Source organism: Ranitomeya imitator, chromosome 3, assembly GCF_032444005.1.
Source record: "Ranitomeya imitator isolate aRanImi1 chromosome 3, aRanImi1.pri, whole genome shotgun sequence".
NCBI classification, from domain to species: domain Eukaryota; kingdom Metazoa; phylum Chordata; class Amphibia; order Anura; family Dendrobatidae; genus Ranitomeya; species Ranitomeya imitator.
Window position 1 is genome coordinate 256,547,058 of NC_091284.1, and position 20,889 is coordinate 256,567,946.

A 20,889-nucleotide genomic window follows, 5' to 3' on the forward strand; every position below is an offset into this window, starting at 1 on the left:
GGCTCTTTCAGTAACAAACGACGGGGGGGGGGGGGGACAGGTTCCCTTACATTTAGGTTGTTGTGCCAGCGTGGCGGTCGCAGGACACATTGCCGGCTACACAGCTGGGAATCAGCTGACGTTACTGAAACCCAATAACACTGGGTCGTATGTTTTTACTGTGCAGCCTGCACTTCTGAGCCGCAACTGGCGGTGTTGGAGCCCAGGAATAGCAGTTCAGGTGGTAGAAAGATGAACACAGCAGGAGACCTGGATGACACCCAATTACTTAATCAGGCAGAGGAGTGGCAAATTCCTGCGAGATCCAGGCCTGGTTCATTTTCAGGAAAGTAAGCCGGTCAACGTTATCGGAGGATAGTCGCATGCGACGGTCTGTTAGTACACCACCTGCGGCACTAAAGACACGTTCCGATAAGACACTAGCCGCAGGGCAAGCCAGCACCTCCAATGCATACTGGCTTAGCTCTGGCCATGTATCCAGCTTAGAGACCCAAAACTTGAACGGGGAAGAGCCGTCTGGGAGTACAGTAAGAGGGCAAGCCATGTAGTCTGTCACCATCTGACGGAACCGTTGCCTCCTGCTGACTGGAGCCGCCGGTGATGGTGTAGACATTTGGGGCGGGCACACAAAAGTGTGCCAGAGTTGTGCCATACTGGGCTTGCCTTGGGCAGAGGCAATGCTTCTGCTCCCTCTTTGGGCAGAGCCTCCCCCACTGCCTCGACGCACTGAGCTGCTTTGTAAAGCACTAGCAGCACTCCTCTCAGTTGGACAGGAGAAGATGATGGAATTCACCAGTGTGTCGTGGTACTCCCGCAATTTACGCTCCCGGGTCAACGCAGGGATGAGGTTTTGGACGTTGTCCCGGTAGCGAGGATCGAGGAGGGTGAACACCCAATAATCAGGCATGTTGAGAATGTGGTCGATGCGGCGGTCGTTTCTCAGGCACTGCAGCATGAAATCCACCATGTGCTGCAGAGTGCCAACTGGCCCAGAAACGCTGTCCCCTGCTTGAGACATGATCTCTGCCCGCTCGTCATCACCCCACCCTCGCTGTACACACTGACCACTGGACAATTGTGTCGCTCCCTCCTCTGGACGGAGCTCTTCCTCCTCCATTGACTCCTCCTCATCCTCCTCACAAATTGGCCCCTGCGTACCCCTTTGTGAGGAACCACGTGGCGCTGACTCTCCAGAAGCTGATGGAAAAGGTGACTCCTCATCCTCCACCTCTTCCACAACATCATCCCTTAACCCTTGCAAAGTTTGCTGAAGCAGGCAGATAAGGGGGACAGTCATGCTGACTAGTGCATCATCTGCACTTGCCATCCGCGTGGAATAATCAAAAGGACGCAAAACCTGGCAGACGTCCTTCATAGTGGCCCACTCTGTGGTTGTGAAGTCTGATCGGCGCTGACTGCGACTTCTTTGCGCCTGATGCAGCTGGTACTCCATAACTGCTTGCTGCTGCTCACACAACCGCTCCAACATATGTAACGTGGAATTCCACCGGGTAGATAGGTCACATATGATGCGGTGTTCCGGAAGGTGGAATCGGCGCTGCAGAGCAGCAATGAGGGATCTGGCCAAGCTGGAACGCCGCAAGTGAGCACACCCTAGGCGGACCTTGTGCAGCAGGGCATCAAGATCCGGATAGTCCCTCAGAAAACTCTGCACAACCAAATTGAGCACATGTGCCAGACATGGGATGTGAGTGAGGTTGCCAAGGGCCAAAGCTGCCACCAGATTTCGGCCATTGTCACACACTACCATGCCTGGCTGGAGATTCGCTGGCAGTTACCACACATCGCTCTCCTGCTTGATGGCATTCCAGAGCTCCTGCGCTGTGTGGCTTCGATGCCCCAATGAAACTAGTTTCAAGACGGCCTGCTGACGTTTGGCCACGGCTGTGCTCATGTCGGTCATAGGTAAACGTTCACGGGTCCATGTGGAGGTGGACTGTGACGGATCCTGCAGAGAGGAATCTGAGGAACTGGTGTAAGAGGAGGAGTCGATGCGTACAGACTGGATTCCTGCAATCCTTGGAGTGGGCAGGACACGTCCTGCGCCACTCGCACGATCTGTACCTGGCTCAACAACATTAACCCAATGGGCAGTGAGGGAAACATATCGCCCCTGTCCATGCTGACTGGTCCACGCATCGGTGGTGAGGTGGACCTTGCTACTGACGGCGTTCAGTAGCGCATGTTTTATGTTTGCCTCAACATGCCTGTGCAGGGCAGGGACAGCCTGCCTGCTGAAGTAAAAGCGGCTGGGCACCTTGTACTGTGGGACTGCCAATGCCATCAAGTCACGGAAGCTGTCAGTCTCCACCAGCCTGAACGAGAGCATTTCCAGGGACAACAGTTTGGCAATGCCTGCATTCAGAGCCTGTGCTCGGGGGTGGTTGGCCGAGAATGCCCGCCTTTTCTCCCATGCCTGTACTACCGATGGCTGTAGAGTAGACTGGGAGTGTGAGGATGACTGGGAAGGTGGTGCTGTGGGTGGAATTACACAAGGTCTCTGGACAACAGTGCCAGAGGTTCTTCCATGGCAATCCTGGGAGGAAGCCAAACCAGCTGTGCGTGAGCTGGAGGAAGAGGCAACACGAGCTGAAGAGGTGGTAGCTGCCGCTGTTGGTTGGCCTACATCTTCAGTCTGTTTCTGTTACTCCACCGCATGCCTGGTCCGCACATGTTTCCACATATTTGTGGTATTGAGGTTGCTGACATTTTTCCCTCTTTTTACTTTCTGATGACACAGTTTGCATTTGACAAAACAAATGTCATCTGCAACTGTGTCAAAAAAGGACCAGGCACTGCAAGTCTTGGGAGCACCCTTTTTGGCTTTGGAAAGAGACAGGCTCCTAACGGGTGCCAAAGTGGAGGCTACAGGCTCCGCAGTCTTCCCCCTCCCTCTCCCTCTTTGGCCCGTAAGGGGAAGCTCTTCCTCAGAGCTGCTCCCACCACCTTCCTGTTCCTCACGCCACGATGGGTCAAGGACCTCATCATCTCCACTACCCTCTGCCACCAACTGCTCCTCCTGGGTAGTCTCGGCAGCACAGTACGCATCAGAAAGCGGCACCTGAGTTTCATCATCAGATGCGTACTGCGCTGTGGTCACCGGAGGCACTGGCCCACCTGCCTCTTCAGAGTCAGAGAGAAAAAGCTGTTGGGCATCACTGCACACTGCCTCTTCTTCCATTTCTCCAATGCTGCTTGGCTGGCCCCCTGTTTCCAAGCCAAGAGATTCAGAGAACAGAAGTAGAGACGGCTCCTGTCCTGGGCTCTCTGACTGCCTGGCCAATTTGGCAGGTGGTGAAGAGACAGATGGCTGCTCTCCAGTGCTCTGTGCCTGAGAGGATGTGGCACTAACTGAAGTCGATTCCGAGGCGTTAGCTGCCATCCACCCGACAACGGCTTCAATTTGGTCTTCACGCAGCAGCGGTGCACGGCGCTCTCCGACAAAGCTGCGCATGAAGGACTGTTCCCTGCTGAAACTGAGTGACGACGAGTCACCGGCGCCCACAGCAGGCACAGAATCACCACGTCCTCTCCCTGCTCCTCTCCCTGCTCCGCGCCCACGCCCACGTGCCTTACTCCCTGCCCTCTTCATCTTGGTTGACAGATAAAGATAAGCAGAAAAGTACTAAGGCCTTAGTGTGCTTATTCCTGAAATGCTCCTCCTAACAGGTGTAAGAAACACTAATGTTGTAAAGTGTGGACTAAACTTTATTATTTTTCAAATGTGGCCTACACAAGTGTTAAGTTGTGTTTGGTGAACTTTACTTTTTTTTTTGTGCAGATCGGGCTACAGAGCTAGTTTAAATCACACGGAGACCGTGCAGACAGCCGTAAACGGCGCTGCAAGGCAAAAAAAACCCTCCTCTAGGTTATCCTATGTAGTGTTTTTCCACTATTTAGCTGGAGACGGGTGGAAAGACACTAATAGGAATTTTTTTTTTTTAATTTTAAACAGGCTGCACTATTTGAAAAAAAGGAAATTGTTTTTCAAGGTATGAGGCAGTAACGCACCCTGAGCTGAATCCAACCGGCTATGGCTGCACACAGACTACAGGGCGAGCTGCGCTCAAACAGAGACCGTGCAGACAGCGGTAAACGGCGCTGCAAGGCCCAATAAACCCCCTCTAGGTTATCGTATGTAGTGTTTTTCCACTATTTAGCTGGAGACGGGTGGAAAAACGCTAATAGGGAATTTTTTTTAAAATTTTTAAACAGGCTGCACTATTTGAAAAAAAGGAAAATTTTTCTCAAGGTATGAGCCAGTAACGAACCCTGAGCTGAATCCAACCGGCTATGGCTGCACACAGACTACAGGGCGAGCTGGGCTCACACGGAGACCGTGCAGACAGCCGTAAACGGCGCTGCAAGGCCCAAAAACCCCCCTCTAGGTTATCCTATGTAGTGTTTTTCCACAATTTAGCTGGAGACGGGTGGAAAAACACTAATAGGAAATTTGAGAAAAAATGTGCAGCAGGCTGCACTATGAGCAAAAAAGGACAACTGTGTGAGGCAGTGTGAACCCCCCCTGAGCTGAATACAACCGGGTATATGGCTGCACACAGACTACAGAGTGAGCTGCACACACACACACACACACAGAGACCTTGCAGAACGCTGTTAAAACAGCGCTGCAAGGCAAGAGCAAGGTGAACAGTGAAGAACACACAGCGTTTTGCTAAATTAGCCTTTGGAAAGGAAAATAAAGCAATTAGCTAGCTCAACTGGCCCTCAGTTAGAACACAGCGTCCTGTCTCTAACTGAAATCACAGCAGAGTGAGCGCAAAATGGCGGCAGCGTTTTTTATAGTGCAGAGTGACATCATTTCAGCAGCCAATCACAGCCTTGCCAGTACTTACATGCCCACCATGCTAAACAGGATGTGCCCACACTTCCAATCATTCCTCATTGGCTGCTGCGTTCAGTTTGAATTCTGGGAACTTCCGATTCCGGTATCCGATACGCGGGAAGTATCGGAATTCGGTATCGGAATTCCGATACCGCAAATATCGGCCGATACCCGATACTTGCGGTATCGGAATGCTCAACACTACTTACCATTGAACTATACACTAAGTTGGAAAAAGATGTGTCTTCTGTTTGATAATGTGATCTCCAGTGGAAAAATGTGTCTGAAACTCATTGGGACTTTTATACTGATCTCCCTGAAACCACATTCAAATGATGTTTGACTTTGATATTTGACTTTCTTCACATCATATTTATTTTAAGATGGTGTCAGATATCAAAGTCAAACATTATTTGACTTTGGCTTGAAGGACATAACCAAACAGAAGGCCTATTGTTATTTGACTGAGTGTACAGTGGTAATTGCGCTATGGTAAGTGGTAAGAGCGTTATGGGTTCAAGTCCCAGTAGTGGACAGTTAACTTTTTTTTATTATTATTACTAGTATTAGTATTACTATTATTATAATACTTTCAGACCAAAACAATGTATGACACAGACGCCTTACCATTATGCTATAGGTTAATTATGTTTTTGATTAGTACTTTAGCTAGTAATATGTAATAAGATGTCAAAGTCACATATGAGATTTAGATTTCAAAGTCACATATCAAAGTCAAATGTCAAAGTTATTTCACAGAAAGTGCCTCAAACTGAAATTATTCTGATGATTGACTTTGATATCTTATCATATTCTAAAATGGACACTGTACTGCCCTAGTAACTCAGTCTCCTAAGCCACAGCACCCTAGGGGACAAGGAAATGCTTCACAGGAACATCTTCTAGTTGATTCATTGGAGCAGAAGAATAGACAGTATTTGAACTCAGATGACATTAGGTCGGAGGAGACGAAGGACATGATTCAAATGCCTAGCTGTGGTGATAGGGGCTTTGGCAGCGGTAGTAGCACTCTTATCAAGGGCAATACAGTTGGAATATCTTCCCATGATGAAGCTGCCCTGCCAACTATTTGGCTTTATTCTCTAGCTGCTTGGATTTCATTTTATGTGTTCAGTATACTATGTAAAACTATAAATTCTTTTGTGATTGGCATTAAGACATTATCTTGTCTTAGCCCCTTATATGTATTCATAGGCACTTGCACTTTACCCATCACTTTGCTTATATGTTATATTCAGCCTTGCTGGAATTTACAAGCCACCATCATTTCTTGCTCTCTTCTTCCACATACAAGAGAACATGGACTGTTTTCTCAACTTGTCTTTGAGCTCCAAGTCTACTGCATCACCTTAAATACTTGGAACCGCCTCTATGGGCAGGGACAATAAGTGAATTTCATGGCTGACTGGGTGAAGATTGGAGGGGGGCATGAGCAGTATAGTGAGAAAATGGGCAAGAGACACAGAAAGATCGTGTTGAAGTTTCTAAGAAGTCATTTACTTCATTTGAAAGCTGATTCACATCCAGACAGCTCGACACTGCTGTGTAATATTCTACATGTTGCTGCTGCTTTTGATTGCCTTTGTATGCTAAAAAATGAGAGAAGAGCAGGAGTCCACTCTGTGGGCTGTGATATGTATGGCAGAGGTCACAGCACTAGGTCAGTATGGAATACAAATTAAGTGAGAGATCATGCAGAAGGGTAGATTGATGAAAATGCAGATGCAAGGCATATAATGAGCAGCTGTAGTATGATTAACTTTTAAACTTTTCTATCTTTTTTCTTTTTTTCTTTATTTTATACTTTGTTTTAGTCCCATTAGGAGGCTTTAACCAGGAATTATTTGATTGCTTATACTATATACCACAGTATTGCAGTATATAGCAAATCACAATTCTCCTATGAAGCCCATCATGTGTTTGAGCTTCACAGCAGGACTGACATGGCAGCTACAGTGACCTTCAGTAGGTCTCTGGCTTGAAAAGTATCTCATTGGTCTCCTGCGTTCACATCATGGGGAAGGTAGTAAGAATGAAATGGTGCTGATTTGCACACTGGCATATATGCCATTTAAATGCCAATGTCATGGATTGACATGAAATAGTTTTGCTGGTTAAACTGCAGCAATATCTGGTTGTTTTAATTAGAGGCAGATGCTGGCTATGTAGCACAGCCGTCATCTGCCTAGTATAAAGCAGATTCAGCTCCTGAGCCTGCTTCATACTTTGCATAACGAACGACCTACTACAATGGATGTGTGAAAATAGCAAGAAATATACGATGGCCACAAAATGGTTCAAGAATTTAAAAAACTTTTAATCCAGATTTTGCTCCATGTGGAACAAGTATTTTTCATCACAAATATATGTCAAGAGATAATTTTAAAAAGTGCATTTTTTTTCCTTTTTTTTATACCAAATGGGCCATGTGAGGATGGATATACGTAGATAAGAGTAAACCTTATTTGGATTTTTGCAAATTGGAAAATAAGTAAATTTAAAAATGACATGGGCTATGGGCACTTTTTTTGGTGAATTTAGGCTGCTAGGTCTTCAGTTTAAGCAGATAAAGAGCAGTCCAGTATGTTTCATTGTCTGTGTTGGTCAATGCCGCTAGTTTAACATCTAAAGGGTAATAGTTGCTTTCAGTTCCAAGTGTTATCTGGATAAATTTTCAGCATTGACTGATTTCTGAGCAGAAAATATATGCATAATTTTTCATTCAAAAATAAAATCTTTGTTGCATTGCAGGAACATGTAATGCAAACAGAAAATATTGGTAGTAATAAAGATAACATAATACCTATCACAATTTGCAGTAATAGGGAACTGGATGTGTTTTTAATATTTATTAACTAATTATTCAGGTACTGCTGTACAAAATTTCAGGAACATTACTTATTACTATCTTCATTGGTAGCTGGTCTATAATGAAATTTTGTGACATGAATAAAAAATACAGAAATGTTTTGTTTGAAAAAGGATACTTTATTTCTTCTCTGCAGATGAGGTTCATATACCGAATTCTGTATACACTATGGTCTGGCATAAGTACACATATTTAATTTTATATAAGGGATACAATGAATATTTTTTCAGCATGTGTTATTAAATGATTTTTGGAATACAAACTTAACATTACTGTCATAATGCACAGACTTTCTTAACAGGAAGCACCATTACAGTCTTCCTGTTATATGCTGTTTTCATTTCAGACATACATTACCATTCAAAAGTTTAGGGTCACTTAGAAATTTCCTTATTTTTAAAGAAAGGCACAGTTTTTTCCAATGAAGCTAACATAAAATACAGAAATACACTCTATACATTGTTAATGTGGTAAATGACTATTCTAGCTGCAGACATCTGGTTTCTAATGCAATATCTTGATAGGTGTATAGAGGCCCGTTTCCAACAACCATCACTCCAATGTTTTTATAGTACTTTGTGTTTGCTAATTGTGTAAGAAGGCTAATGGATGATAAGAATACCCTTGAAAACCCTTGTGCAAGTATGTTAGCACAGCTGAAAAGAGTTTGGCTGATTAGAGAACTTATAAACCTGACCTTCCTTTGAGCTAGTTGAGAGTCTGGAGCATTACATTTGTTGGTTCCATTAAACTCTCAAAATGGCCAGAAAAAACAACTTTCATGTGAAACTCGACAGTCTATTCTTGATCTTAGAAATGAAGGTTATTCCATGTGAGAAATTGCCAAGAAACTGAAGATTTCCTACAACGGCGTGTACTACTCCGTCCAGAGTAGAAAGAGTAGTCGGAAGCCCCGCTGCACAACTGAGCAACAAGACAAGTACATTAGAGTCTGTAGTTTGAGAAATTGATGCCTCACAGGTCCTCAACTGGCAGCTTCATTAAATAGTACACGCAAAATGCCAGTGTCAACGTCTACAGTGAAGAGGCGACTCCGGGATGCTGGCCTTCAGGGCATAGTGGCAATGAAAAAGCCATATATGAGACTGGCTAATAAAAGAAAAAGATTAATATGGGCAAAAGAACACAGATATTGGACAGAGGGAGATTGGAAAAAAGTGTTATGGACAGATGAATCCAAGTTTGTGGTGTTTGGATCACACAGAAGAACATTTGTGAGATGCAGAACAACTGAAAAGATGCTGGATGAGTGCCTGACACCATCTCTCAAGCATGGTGGAGGTAATGTGATGGTCTGGGGTTGCTATGGTGCTGGTAAAGTGGGCGACTTGTACAAGTTAAAATGGATATTAAATAAGGAAGGCTATCACTCATTCTGCAACACCATGCCATACCCTGTGGACAGCGCTTGATTGGAGCCAATTTCATCCTACAACAGGACAGTGACCCAAGCACACCTCCAAATTATGCAAGAACTATTTAGGGAAGAAGCAGGCAGCTGGTATTCTATCTGTAATGGAGTGGCCAGTGCAGTCACCAGATGTCAACCCCATTGAGCTGTTGTGGGAGCAGCTTGACCGTATGGTATGCAAAAAGTGCCCATCAAGCCAAACCAACGTATAGGAGGGGCTTCTGGAAGCATGGGGTGAAATTTCTCCTGATCACCTCAGAAAATTAACTGCTAGAATGCCAAAGGTCTGCAATGCTGTAATTGCTGAAAAGAAAGCATTCTTTAATGAAAGCAAAGTTTGAAGGAGAAAATTATTGTTTCAAATAAAAATCTTTTTTTAAGCCTTGTCAATGTCTGGACTAGATTTTCAATTCATTTGGCAACTCATTTGATTAATAAAAGTATGAGTTTTCATGGAAAACACAAAATTGCCTGGGTGACCCTAAACTTTTGAACGGTAGTGTATTTTTGACATGTACTTTGGGAACTATTCTCACCATATACAACCAATGTTTCCAAAATGTTGGGACACTGCAGAGAGTAAAAACGAGACTGAAATGATCTGCAAACTCTTATAGACATATTTAGTATAGTAATATATTATTTATAATCTAAGAGGAGAGGGACCATCCAGCTTGTTATAAGCGCATAGTTCAAAAGCTTGTATCTCTTATAGTGTGGGGTTGCATTAGTGCCTATTAGTGATGAGCGAACTAGCTCAGATAAGGTTTTATCCGAGCATGGTGAGATTCTAGCCGAGAATCTTCAGTGTGCTCAGATAATATGTTCGAGACCCCACAGCTACAAGTTTCACGGCTGTTAGACAGCCGTAATCATAGTGTCATGGTCTACTGAGTTTCTGGGATTAGGTGGTTTTAGGGTTAACACGGATGGCCTCACGCTAGGATTCTGGGAGGCTTCTTATAGCCTCATTGTGGGGCCATTCTCTGTTGCTTATACTCTGACCCTTGGCCGAGTGTGTTTGACCCTGTTGTGCTTTGTGATACGTTATGTCTATCTGGTTCTGATTTGGCTGTGTCCCTGTTATAAGTTTTGCCTGTCCCTTTTGTACTTTGCTGCCCTCTCTGTGTATGACCCCTTGGCTACCTCCTGACTACCCTCTGCCTTTTTCTCTTGTACTGCGCTGCCCTCTCTGTGTATGATCCCTTGGCTACGTTCTGACTATCCGTTCTGTCTAATCCCTTGGTAACTTTGTCCCGTAGTTACCTTCCTATAAGTTTTCCTTCAGCTCTTAGCTCTCTGTAGCTTAGGCCACGCCCCCAGCAGTCACGTGCTTCAGGTCCTGTTTGTCTGAAGCACACATCTTCACCACTGCTGCTCCGCTCCGCAGGTATCTTGGGGAAAAGTTTGTTTTACTCAGGACACACTCACTGGCTCAGTGAACAAGTGCAGTGCGGTGTTCCTGACAAAAGCGGATTATAATAAGGCCAATCTGGGCGGAGGAGGCTTAAGGCTACAGTGGACTCATCATCAGATAGCCCTCATAATGTATTCTAGCAGAGAGCTTTCCGGTCTTTATGCTGCAGACAATGCAGAATAGCAGTGCAGCTCCAGGGGAGCTCCCGTCACCTCTGCTGTGCTAGCGCGATGATGTCATCAGTTGACGGCATCATGATGATGTAATCGCGCTGGTTAGACAATAAGTGGAGCCTCGGGGACCAGAGCAGAGCACCAGGAGAATGTGAACAAAGTGAGTATGTCTGTATGTCTTTTTTTTCAATAATAAGTGTATGAGACGTGAGGACTCATACAGTGTATATGAGGCTATACAAGGGCTGACACTGTATACAGGAGGCTATATAGGGGCTCACACTATATAAAGGAGGCTATATGTGGGTTCACACTTGTGACGCCCAGGAGACCGGGATACCCAGCACCGGACCAATGGGGTCTGTCTCTTAAGGGGGATGTCACGGGTGGCTTGACCCGGTGCTGTAGCCTCAGGCAATGCACAGTGTAAGGGGTATCGTGAGGGAGCAGGCACTTACTTGATCAGCAGCAGGTTCTCCCAGCGGCGATGATACCGATCCTGGATATTGGCTATTGTCCAAATGAAAGACTGAGGCACTGAAACGTTTAACCAGTTTACTTTAACATAAAGGGATTTACAACCAGTCCTGTCACCGGAGTCTGTATGGGAACTCTGAGTTACTTTGACCCTGCCGGGGTCTTCGCCTCTTATTGTACGCAATTTCTGTGTGGCCCTGCTGTTGTATGTGAACTGGCTGCCGGCCCAATCTGTCCCCTCCGGGTCCTGGTTCGACGGGCAACCCGAGTCCTTTTATCAGCTTACCCCCTCCGGGAGTACCGCTGAACTCTGTGTCTGTTGCTGCGTCCGGCCCTAGTGAAGCTGATATCACCTCACGTTTTTCCGGTTGCTGTATTATATATAATGAATACAGCCACGGATCCGGTATCCGTCTTTGCGCCTGTTCTGGGTAGTGATTAATGCTACCCGGTTCTCACAATGTCCTTTTTCTCTGTCCCTCTTCTCCTCAGGCCGGTGATTTAGGCCTGGAAACAGTCACAGGACTGTTAGAAATTCAGCTGTATGACCTCTCACTTTCAGCTCCTTAGCCCAACTGCCATTTCTTCTCTCAGACAAGAATGGATCAAGGGGAGTCTCTGGAGCTCCCCCTTCTGGCCGGAGGTGGTAGTGCAGTCTTGCTATTTTAGTATTTGTATTTACTGTCAGTAACTATTTTTGTGGCAAATACCCCTAGGGGTGCCACATTCCCCCTTAGTTAAGAACAGTACTCCGGGACTGTGGGACGATAACATTTTGAAATAACAATTAATATGTACAGAGTCTTAAAAATGAAAAGTTACAAAAACCACTCAAGGAAACAAAAATAGAGTTCTGTAAAAAGTCACTTCAAATAGCGTCCATTAATACAGTCCTATCCTTGAAGGTACTAGGAAAGGCACTGCACTTTGTGTCCAGGAATTTAGTTCCATTTTTCCAACGAAGTTGTCAATATAAAGTCTAAAGAAAAAAAAGAAAAGAGCAAAAAGCAAAGTTCAAAAAGCAGTCTTTCCGGAGCTTTGATTTAGTGCCTCCGGGCTGATAACAAGTTCAAGAATATGCAAGAAATTCATACAGACAAGTCTCTGTAGGTACTGGGCTTAAACGTTGCAGAATGATAACAATGACTATAGTTTTATAATTGGTAATCTGCATACCTGGCCGGTAATTGACCCTGGGTACTACACTGTGATCTACGTAATAGCGGTATCTCTTCATGTGGTGTACTACTGTCTACTGCGGATGTAGTATCTGCCCGCTCTGCTAAAGATAATCCCATGACTATGGAGTTGGCAAGTCCACCGTGAATGGGATTACTCTGATCAGGAATCTGTTCTTCCTGGCCTGGAACCTCCTGTAGTACGGGGTCAGCCTCTTCCTGTCTTGGGACTTCTGGTATTGGGTTCGGTGTTGGGTAAAAGGCCACCATGGGAACCACTACTGCACCATGGTATGTTAGTAGGGTTTTGGGAAAGTCTCCTATACAGGTGTGATACATTTCCTCTTCTTTTTCCTTTACTGGTTGAACCTGTATGGGTTGAATAACTTCTGATTCTGGCTGGACAACTTCTGGCTCTTTCAATGCTTCCGGACACAATTTAAGATTGTCTCTTGACACTAATACAGATGTTAAGCCTCTGTTTTTGCTAATGAGACACATTTTAGGATTATCCATTCTTGTTGGTAAAACTGTGTAGGGTACGGCTTCCCACTGATTGTCTAGTTTATTGGTTCGACAGTTTCTCTTGAGCACTTGATCACCCAGTCTTAATGGGGTCGCTAGAGCATTCTGGTTGAAAGTTCGCTCTTGTCTTTCTCTAGTTTGCTGAAGGCTTCTTTCCACACTCTCTTGCACTTGGCGATACTGCTTTTGCCGTATGATATCCCAATTGGAGTCTTGAACTTCTGCGTCTGGTTTCAGAATTCCCATTTCTAGATCGATTGGTAATTGGCCGGGTCTTGCACGCATAAGGTAAGCTGGGGTGCAGTTGGTGGAGCTCACCGGGACATGATTATACAGATCCACCAAGTCAGGCAATTTCTCTGGCCATTGATTCCTTTCTGTCTCAGGTAAAGTCTTTAGTAGGTCTATTACAATATGGTTCATCTTCTCGCATAAGCCGTTTGTTTGTGGATGATAGGCCGTCGTCCGGATCTTTTTGCAACCATACATATTACAGAATTCTCTGAAGATCTCTGATTCAAAGGCTATACCTTGGTCGGTGAGAACCTGTTCCGGATATCCATGGGGTCTACAAAAGTACGTTTGGAACGCTTTGGCTGCTGTTTTTGCTGTCAGATCTTTTACGGGTACTACTACCAAGAAGCGTGAATAATGGTCCACGATGGTCAAGGCATAGACATAGCCGGACCGGCTTGGTATTAACTTCACGTGGTCTATGGCTACAAGTTCAAGTGGTTGTTTGGTGATTATGGGCTGCAGTGGTGCTCTTTGGTTCTTTTGATCGTTTCTTCTGAGGTTGCACGGGCCACAATTTCTGCACCACTGTTCGATTGATTTTCTCATCCCGACCCAATAAACTCTTTCTCTTAGAAGTACTTCTAACTTTTTCCAACCGAAGTGACCAGCACCATTATGGTAAGCTTCGAGGACCATCTTCACATCTTGTTTAGGCACGATAATCTGCCAAACCAATTCATGTGTTTTCGGATTGGTGTACCTTCTACAGAGCTTCCCTTGATACAGGAACATTTTGCCTCTCTCTTTCCAGAGTTGATGCGTCTCTTCTGGGGCATCCTCATCGGGATATGCACTTTGCTCAGTTAACAGTTCCTTCACCAACTTCACAGCCGGATTGCTGTCTTGGGTGTCAGCCCATCTATGGTGTGCTAACGGATTAAAATTCACCTCTTGTTGTTTCTGATAGGTACTTGACTGATGATGTTTCGCCGTGGGATGATGGAAGGCTGGTAGTTCAATTTCTTCAAGCTCCCCCGTTTCTTCTTCTACATCTCTCAAGTGTGGCATCCGGGATAGGGCATCGGCATTTCCATTCTTGCGACCTGCTCGATACTTGATCTTGAAGTTGTAATTAGATAACCGAGCTATCCATCGCTGTTCTAACGCACCTAATTTGGCTGTGTCCAGGTGGGTCAACGGATTGTTGTCAGTATAGACAATAAATTCTGCAGCGGCCAGATAGTGTTTGAAACGTTCAGTCACAGCCCAAACTACTGCCAGTAGTTCCAATTTGAAGGAGCTATAATTTTCTGGATTTCTTTCAGTAGGCCGGAGCTTTCTACTTGCAAAGGCGATGACTTTCTCCCGACCTTCTTGCTTTTGTGACAGCACCGCTCCTAGTCCCACATTGCTGGCATCGGTGTAGAGGATGAAAGGCTGATGGTAATCTGGGTATGCCAGAACCTCCTCTCCGGTTAGTGCCTTCTTTAGTTGTTCAAAGGAGTCTTCCCTTTCGTCGTTCCACTGGAAAGGAGGGTTTCGGTTTGAAGGTTTCTTCGTCTGCCCTACCAAGGCGTCTTGCAATGGTGCTGCCAACTTGGTAAATCCTTTTATAAATCTGCGATAGTAACCCACCAATCCCAGGAATTGCCTCACTTCTTTTGCGCTGGTAGGTCTCGGCCAATCCCTTATGGCGGTTATTTTCTCGGGATCCGGTGCTACTCCCTCCGAACTCAAAATGTGTCCCAGGTACTGTACCTTTGGCTTGAGAAGGTGACATTTGGATGGCTTGATTTTCATGCCATACCTGGATAAGGCTTCGAACACTTCTGCCAGGTCTTTTAAGTGTTGTTCGTAAGTCTTTGAGTAGACGATCACATCATCTAGGTACAGGAGGACGGTCTCGAAGTTCTTGTGTCCGAGGCAGCATTCCATCAGCCGCTGGAAGGTACCGGATGCATTGCACAGTCCGAACGGCATGCGATTAAATTCACTTAGACCCATTGGTGTGGTGAATGCCGTCTTTTCCTTATCTCTCTCAGCCACAGGGACTTGCCAATACCCGCTTGTTAAGTCTAAGGTGGAAAAATAATTAGCAGATTTCAAAGCGGTCAAGGACTCTTCTATCCTAGGCAAGGGGTAGGCGTCTTTATGGGTGATGTTATTAATCTGCCGGTAGTCTACGCACATTCTCATGGTTCCGTCTTTTTTTTTGACAATCACTAGAGGGGCCGCCCAGGGGCTACAGCTGTCTCTTATTACCCCGGCCTGTTTCATCTCCCTCAGCATATCTTTTGCACATTGATAGTGAGCGGGCGGTATGGGTCTATATCTTTCTTTTATTGGGGGATGGTCACCGGTGGGGATTGTGTGTTCTACCCCTTCTATCCGTCCGAAGTCCAATGGGTGTTTACTGAAGACTTGTTCATATTCCGTCACTAGCCTATACACCCCTTGTTTTTGATGGGTAGGTGTTGAATTTATGCCCACGTGTAGCTGTTGGCACCAATCCTCCATTTCTCCATCTGAGCCATTGCCTTCCACCTGACAGGTTGGTTCTAAGGGCTCAATGGTTGTGATGGCATTGTTGTCAACAGTATATAGCTTTGCTACTGTAGCATACCTTGGCAAAGTGACCTCTTCCTCTCCACAGTTCAAAAGTCGTACCGGCACCCGTCCCCGGTGTACCTCGACTATCCCTCGTGCTGTGAGTATAGTGGGCCTGCTGTCGGTGTACACTGGTTCTGTTAAGGCTTGATAATCTCGTCCCTTAGTACCAATGGCTGCTCTACACCATACCAGCATTTCTGTTTTTGGTGGGATTACAATAGATGTTGGATCACTTACCCTCACACTGCCGATTTCTCCACCTGCAACTTCTACCTGTTGCCTTAACATCAATACTTTTATTTCCCTCCGGAGAACTCTCTGCTGGCAGGATTGGGCAGTTTCAGCAATTTGCTGTAAGACAGAAATGACTTTGGAAAAGCAGTTCTCTAACACATTCATTCCTATCAATACAGTTGGTTCACAGTTCCGCCGGTCAACATCAACAACAATTATACCCTGTTTCTTCAATTCTACTTTACCAATCTTTATGGTCATCTCCCTGAAACCTAGTTTCGGTACCAACTTACCATTACTGGCCCATATATCTAGTTCAACATCAGAGGGCCCTTTATCAATATCTGCATCAGCCCAGTACCTCTTATAAAGGATATACGGTATAGATGAAATCTGGGAACCTGTGTCCAGCAAAGCGTTGAGGGGCATTCCGTCCAGCACGATAGGGATAATGGGTCGTCCTCCGATGTACCTGTCGTGCTAGGGTGTTGGGCCTTGAAAGTTCATTCCTGCGAAGCGGCCCGCATTCCCAGGGGATTCCCGTTTAAATCACAATCTCGTGCAAAGTGGCCTGGCTGCTGGCAACGGCGGCAAATGGGCTGTCCATCCGGTTGGTAGTGGTCGCGGGGTCGTCCTCTCCATGTCGGGTATCTCCGGGGTCTCATCCATGGAACATCTTCTCTACGGTTTGCCAACTCCATCTTGGGTCCTCTCATCTCCTGCATGGTTTTAACCATTGAAGCAACAACATCAGTTAAAGAGTCAAGCTTTTGTTGAAGAGCCTCATTAGTACTGGGCCCCAGGGGCTTAGCAATGGCCCCGGACATAGCTGATGTCACTGGCACTCCCTGTTGTTGAGGAGCCTCTGCCATGGTTTGCGCAGGCTCCTGATCCCGAGGTGCCTCTGCCAGCTGGAGACGTATAACGCTCTCCTTTAATTGGGCAAATGTCAATTCAGGGTTCTTAAAAACAAGCATGCTCACATGCCCCCAGCAGTGAGAAGGGGTGTAGAGTCCCTCAATAAATTGATCTCTTAGCAGTTTATCCGCTCCGGTGTTAAAAATGGGTTCAGCCAGTGTAAGTGATTTAAGGGCTTCCTGCAGGTTTAAGACAAAGTCTCTCACGCCCTCATTAACTTTTTGTTTGCAATTAAAGAATCGTACTTTAGCTTTGCTGCTGGCAGTGGTTTCAAATGTAGCTTTTAATCCAGCAAATATGCGTTCAACAGTGCCTTTCAGATCAGCTGCCCATGCTGTGACTTCTCGCTTAGCATGGCCACTTAACTGCATCATCAGGAGACTAACACGCTGAACTTCACATACGGGGAACATGTCAAAATGGGCCAGCATCTTTTCTCTGAAATCGTCAAGGGTATTAGGCTCAACTTCATACATTGGAAGCCATGGGCCACCCGGGGTATATGGCATCAGCACCGGCATGATGGGCGCCACTCCTTGCACCGCTGCGCTACCGGACTCTCTATCGACACTCTGTCTTTCAGCTGCATTAGCGTCGCCGGGTGCTGCGGCGTCTGCGCGCTGGACATACTGTGCCCCCTTAGTTAATCCGGACCCTTCCGGTCCTCCGCTTCCGTCGGGATAGTGTAGATTCGTTCCGCTGTGCAGCAGGATCGGTTTTCCCCTTGCTCTGACGTCAGAGCGCTCAGCTTGGTGCCGCCCACAATGACACGCCCCCTACTGCTCCCACCCGCCGCGCGCTCTGTAATGGCGGATTCTGAAGTTTTTCAGTCAGACTGGGGTTCAGGTGATGGCGTAGCTCAATTAACAGTCTCGTGCCTAACGGTTATGAGGTGATTACCTCAGGGGTTGGCGGCCATCTTTACTCCATTATAACCAATGGGGAAAAGTCACTTTCAATAGTTTTCAATGGGGAATGGATTTTTCTTTAATAAAGTCAATTTTCAAGATTTTTCATCCAAGTTTTTCACAGTTTTGGGCTCCAATCACGGCACACAATACCCGGTATACGGGCTGGCTAGATCCTGTTCGTGACGCCAATTGTGACGCCCAGGAGACCGGGATACCCAGCACCGGACCAATGGGGTCTGTCTCTTAAGGGGGATGTCACGGGTGGCTTGACCCGGTGCTGTAGCCTCAGGCAATGCACAGTGTAAGGGGTATCGTGAGGGAGCAGGCACTTACTTGATCAGCAGCAGGTTCTCCCAGCGGCGATGATACCGATCCTGGATATTGGCTATTGTCCAAATGAAAGACTGAGGCACTGAAACGTTTAACCAGTTTACTTTAACATAAAGGGATTTACAACCAGTCCTGTCACCGGAGTCTGTATGGGAACTCTGAGTTACTTTGACCCTGCCGGGGTCTTCGCCTCTTATTGTACGCAATTTGTGTGTGGCCCTGCTGCTGTATGTGAACTGGCTGCCGGCCCAATCTGTCCCCTCCGGGTCCTGGTTCGATGGGCAACCCGAGTCCTTTTATCAGCTTACCCCCTCCGGGAGTACCGCTGAACTCTGTGTCTGTTGCTGCGTCCGGCCCTAGTGAAGCTGATATCACCTCACGTTTTTCCGGTTGCTGTATTATATATAATGAATACAGCCACGGATCCGGTATCCGTCTTTGCGCCTGTTCTGGGTAGTGATTAATGCTACCCGGTTCTCACAATGTCCTTTTTCTCTGTCCCTCTTCTCCTCAGGCCGGTGATTTAGGCCTGGAAACAGTCACAGGACTGTTAGAAATTCAGCTGTATGACCTCTCACTTTCAGCTCCTTAGCCCAACTGCCATTTCTTCTCTCAGACAAGAATGGATCAAGGGGAGTCTCTGGAGCTCCCCCTTCTGGCCGGAGGTGGTAGTGCAGTCTTGCTATTTTAGTATTTGTATTTACTGTCAGTAACTATTTTTGTGGCAAATACCCCTAGGGGTGCCACATTCCCCCTTAGTTAAGAACAGTACTCCGGGACTGTGGGACGATAACATTTTGAAATAACAATTAATATGTACAGAGTCTTAAAAATGAAAAGTTACAAAACCCACTCAAGGAAACAAAAATAGAGTTCTGTAAAAAGTCACTTCAAATAGCGTCCATTAATACAGTCCTATCCTTGAAGGTACTAGGAAAGGCACTGCACTTTGTGTCCAGGAATTTAGTTCCATTTTTCCAACGAAGTTGTCAATATAAAGTCTAAAGAAAAAAAAGAAAAGAGCAAAAAGCAAAGTTCAAAAAGCAGTCTTTCCGGAGCTTTGATTTAGTGCCTCCGGGCTGATAACAAGTTCAAGAATATGCAAGAAGTTCATACAGACAAGTCTCTGTAGGTACTGGGCTTAAACGTTGCAGAATGATAACAATGACTATAGTTTTATAATTGGTAATCTGCATACCTGGCCGGTAATTGACCCTGGGTACTACGCTGTGATCTACGTAATAGCGGTATCTCTTCATGTGGTGTACTACTGTCTACTGCGGATGTAGTATCTGCCCGCTCTGCTAAAGATAATCCCATGACTATGGAGTTGGCAAGTCCACCGTGAATGGGATTACTCTGATCAGGAATCTGTTCTTCCTGGCCTGGAGCCTCCTGTAGTACGGGGTCAGCCTCTTCCTGTCTTGGGACTTCTGGTATTGGGTTCGGTGTTGGGTAAAAGGCCACCATGGGAACCACTACTGCACCATGGTATGTTAGTAGGGTTTTGGGAAAGTCTCCTATACAGGTGTGATACATTTCCTCTTCTTTTTCCTTTACTGGTTGAACCTGTATGGGTTGAATAACTTCTGATTCTGGCTGGACAACTTCTGGCTCTTTCAATGCTTCCGGACACAATTTAAGATTGTCTCTTGACACTAATACAGATGTTAAGCCTCTGTTTTTGCTAATGAGACACATTTTAGGATTATCCATTCTTGTTGGTAAAACTGTGTAGGGTACGGCTTCCCACTGATTGTCTAGTTTATTGGTTCGACAGTTTCTCTTGAGCACTTGATCACCCGGTCTTAATGGGGTCGCTAGAGCATTCTGGTTGAAAGTTCGCTCTTGTCTTTCTCTAGTTTGCTGAAGGCTTCTTTCCACACTCTCTTGCACTTGGCGATACTGCTTTTGCCGTATGATATCCCAATTGGAGTCTTGAACTTCTGCGTCTGGTTTCAGAATTCCCATTTCTAGATCGATTGGTAATTGGCCGGGTCTTGCACGCATAAGGTAAGCTGGGGTGCAGTTGGTGGAGCTCACCGGGACATGATTATACAGATCCACCAAGTCAGGCAATTTCTCTGGCCATTGATTCCTTTCTGTCTCAGGTAAAGTCTTTAGTAGGTCTATTACAATATGGTTCATCTTCTCGCATAAGCCGTTTGTTTGTGGATGATAGGCCGTCGTCCGGATCTTTTTGCAACCATACATATTACAGAATTCTCTGAAGATCTCTGATTCAAAGGCTGTACCTTGGTCGGTGAGAACCTGTTCCGGATATCCATGGGGTCTACAAAAGTACGTTTGGAACGCTTTGGCTGCTGTTTTTGCTGTCAGATCTTTTACGGGTACTACTACCAAGAAGCGTGAATAATGGTCCACGATGGTCAAGGCATAGACATAGCCGGATCGGCTTGGTATTAACTTCACGTGGTCTATGGCTACAAGTTCAAGTGGTTGTTTGGTGATTATGGGCTGCAGTGGTGCTCTTTGGTTCTTTTGATCGTTTCTTCTGAGGTTGCACGGGCCACAATTTCTGCACCACTGTTCGATTGATTTTCTCATCCCGACCCAATAAAATCTTTCTCTTAGAAGTACTTCTAACTTTTTCCAACCGAAGTGACCAGCACCATTATGGTAAGCTTCGAGGACCATCTTCACATCTTGTTTAGGCACGATAATCTGCC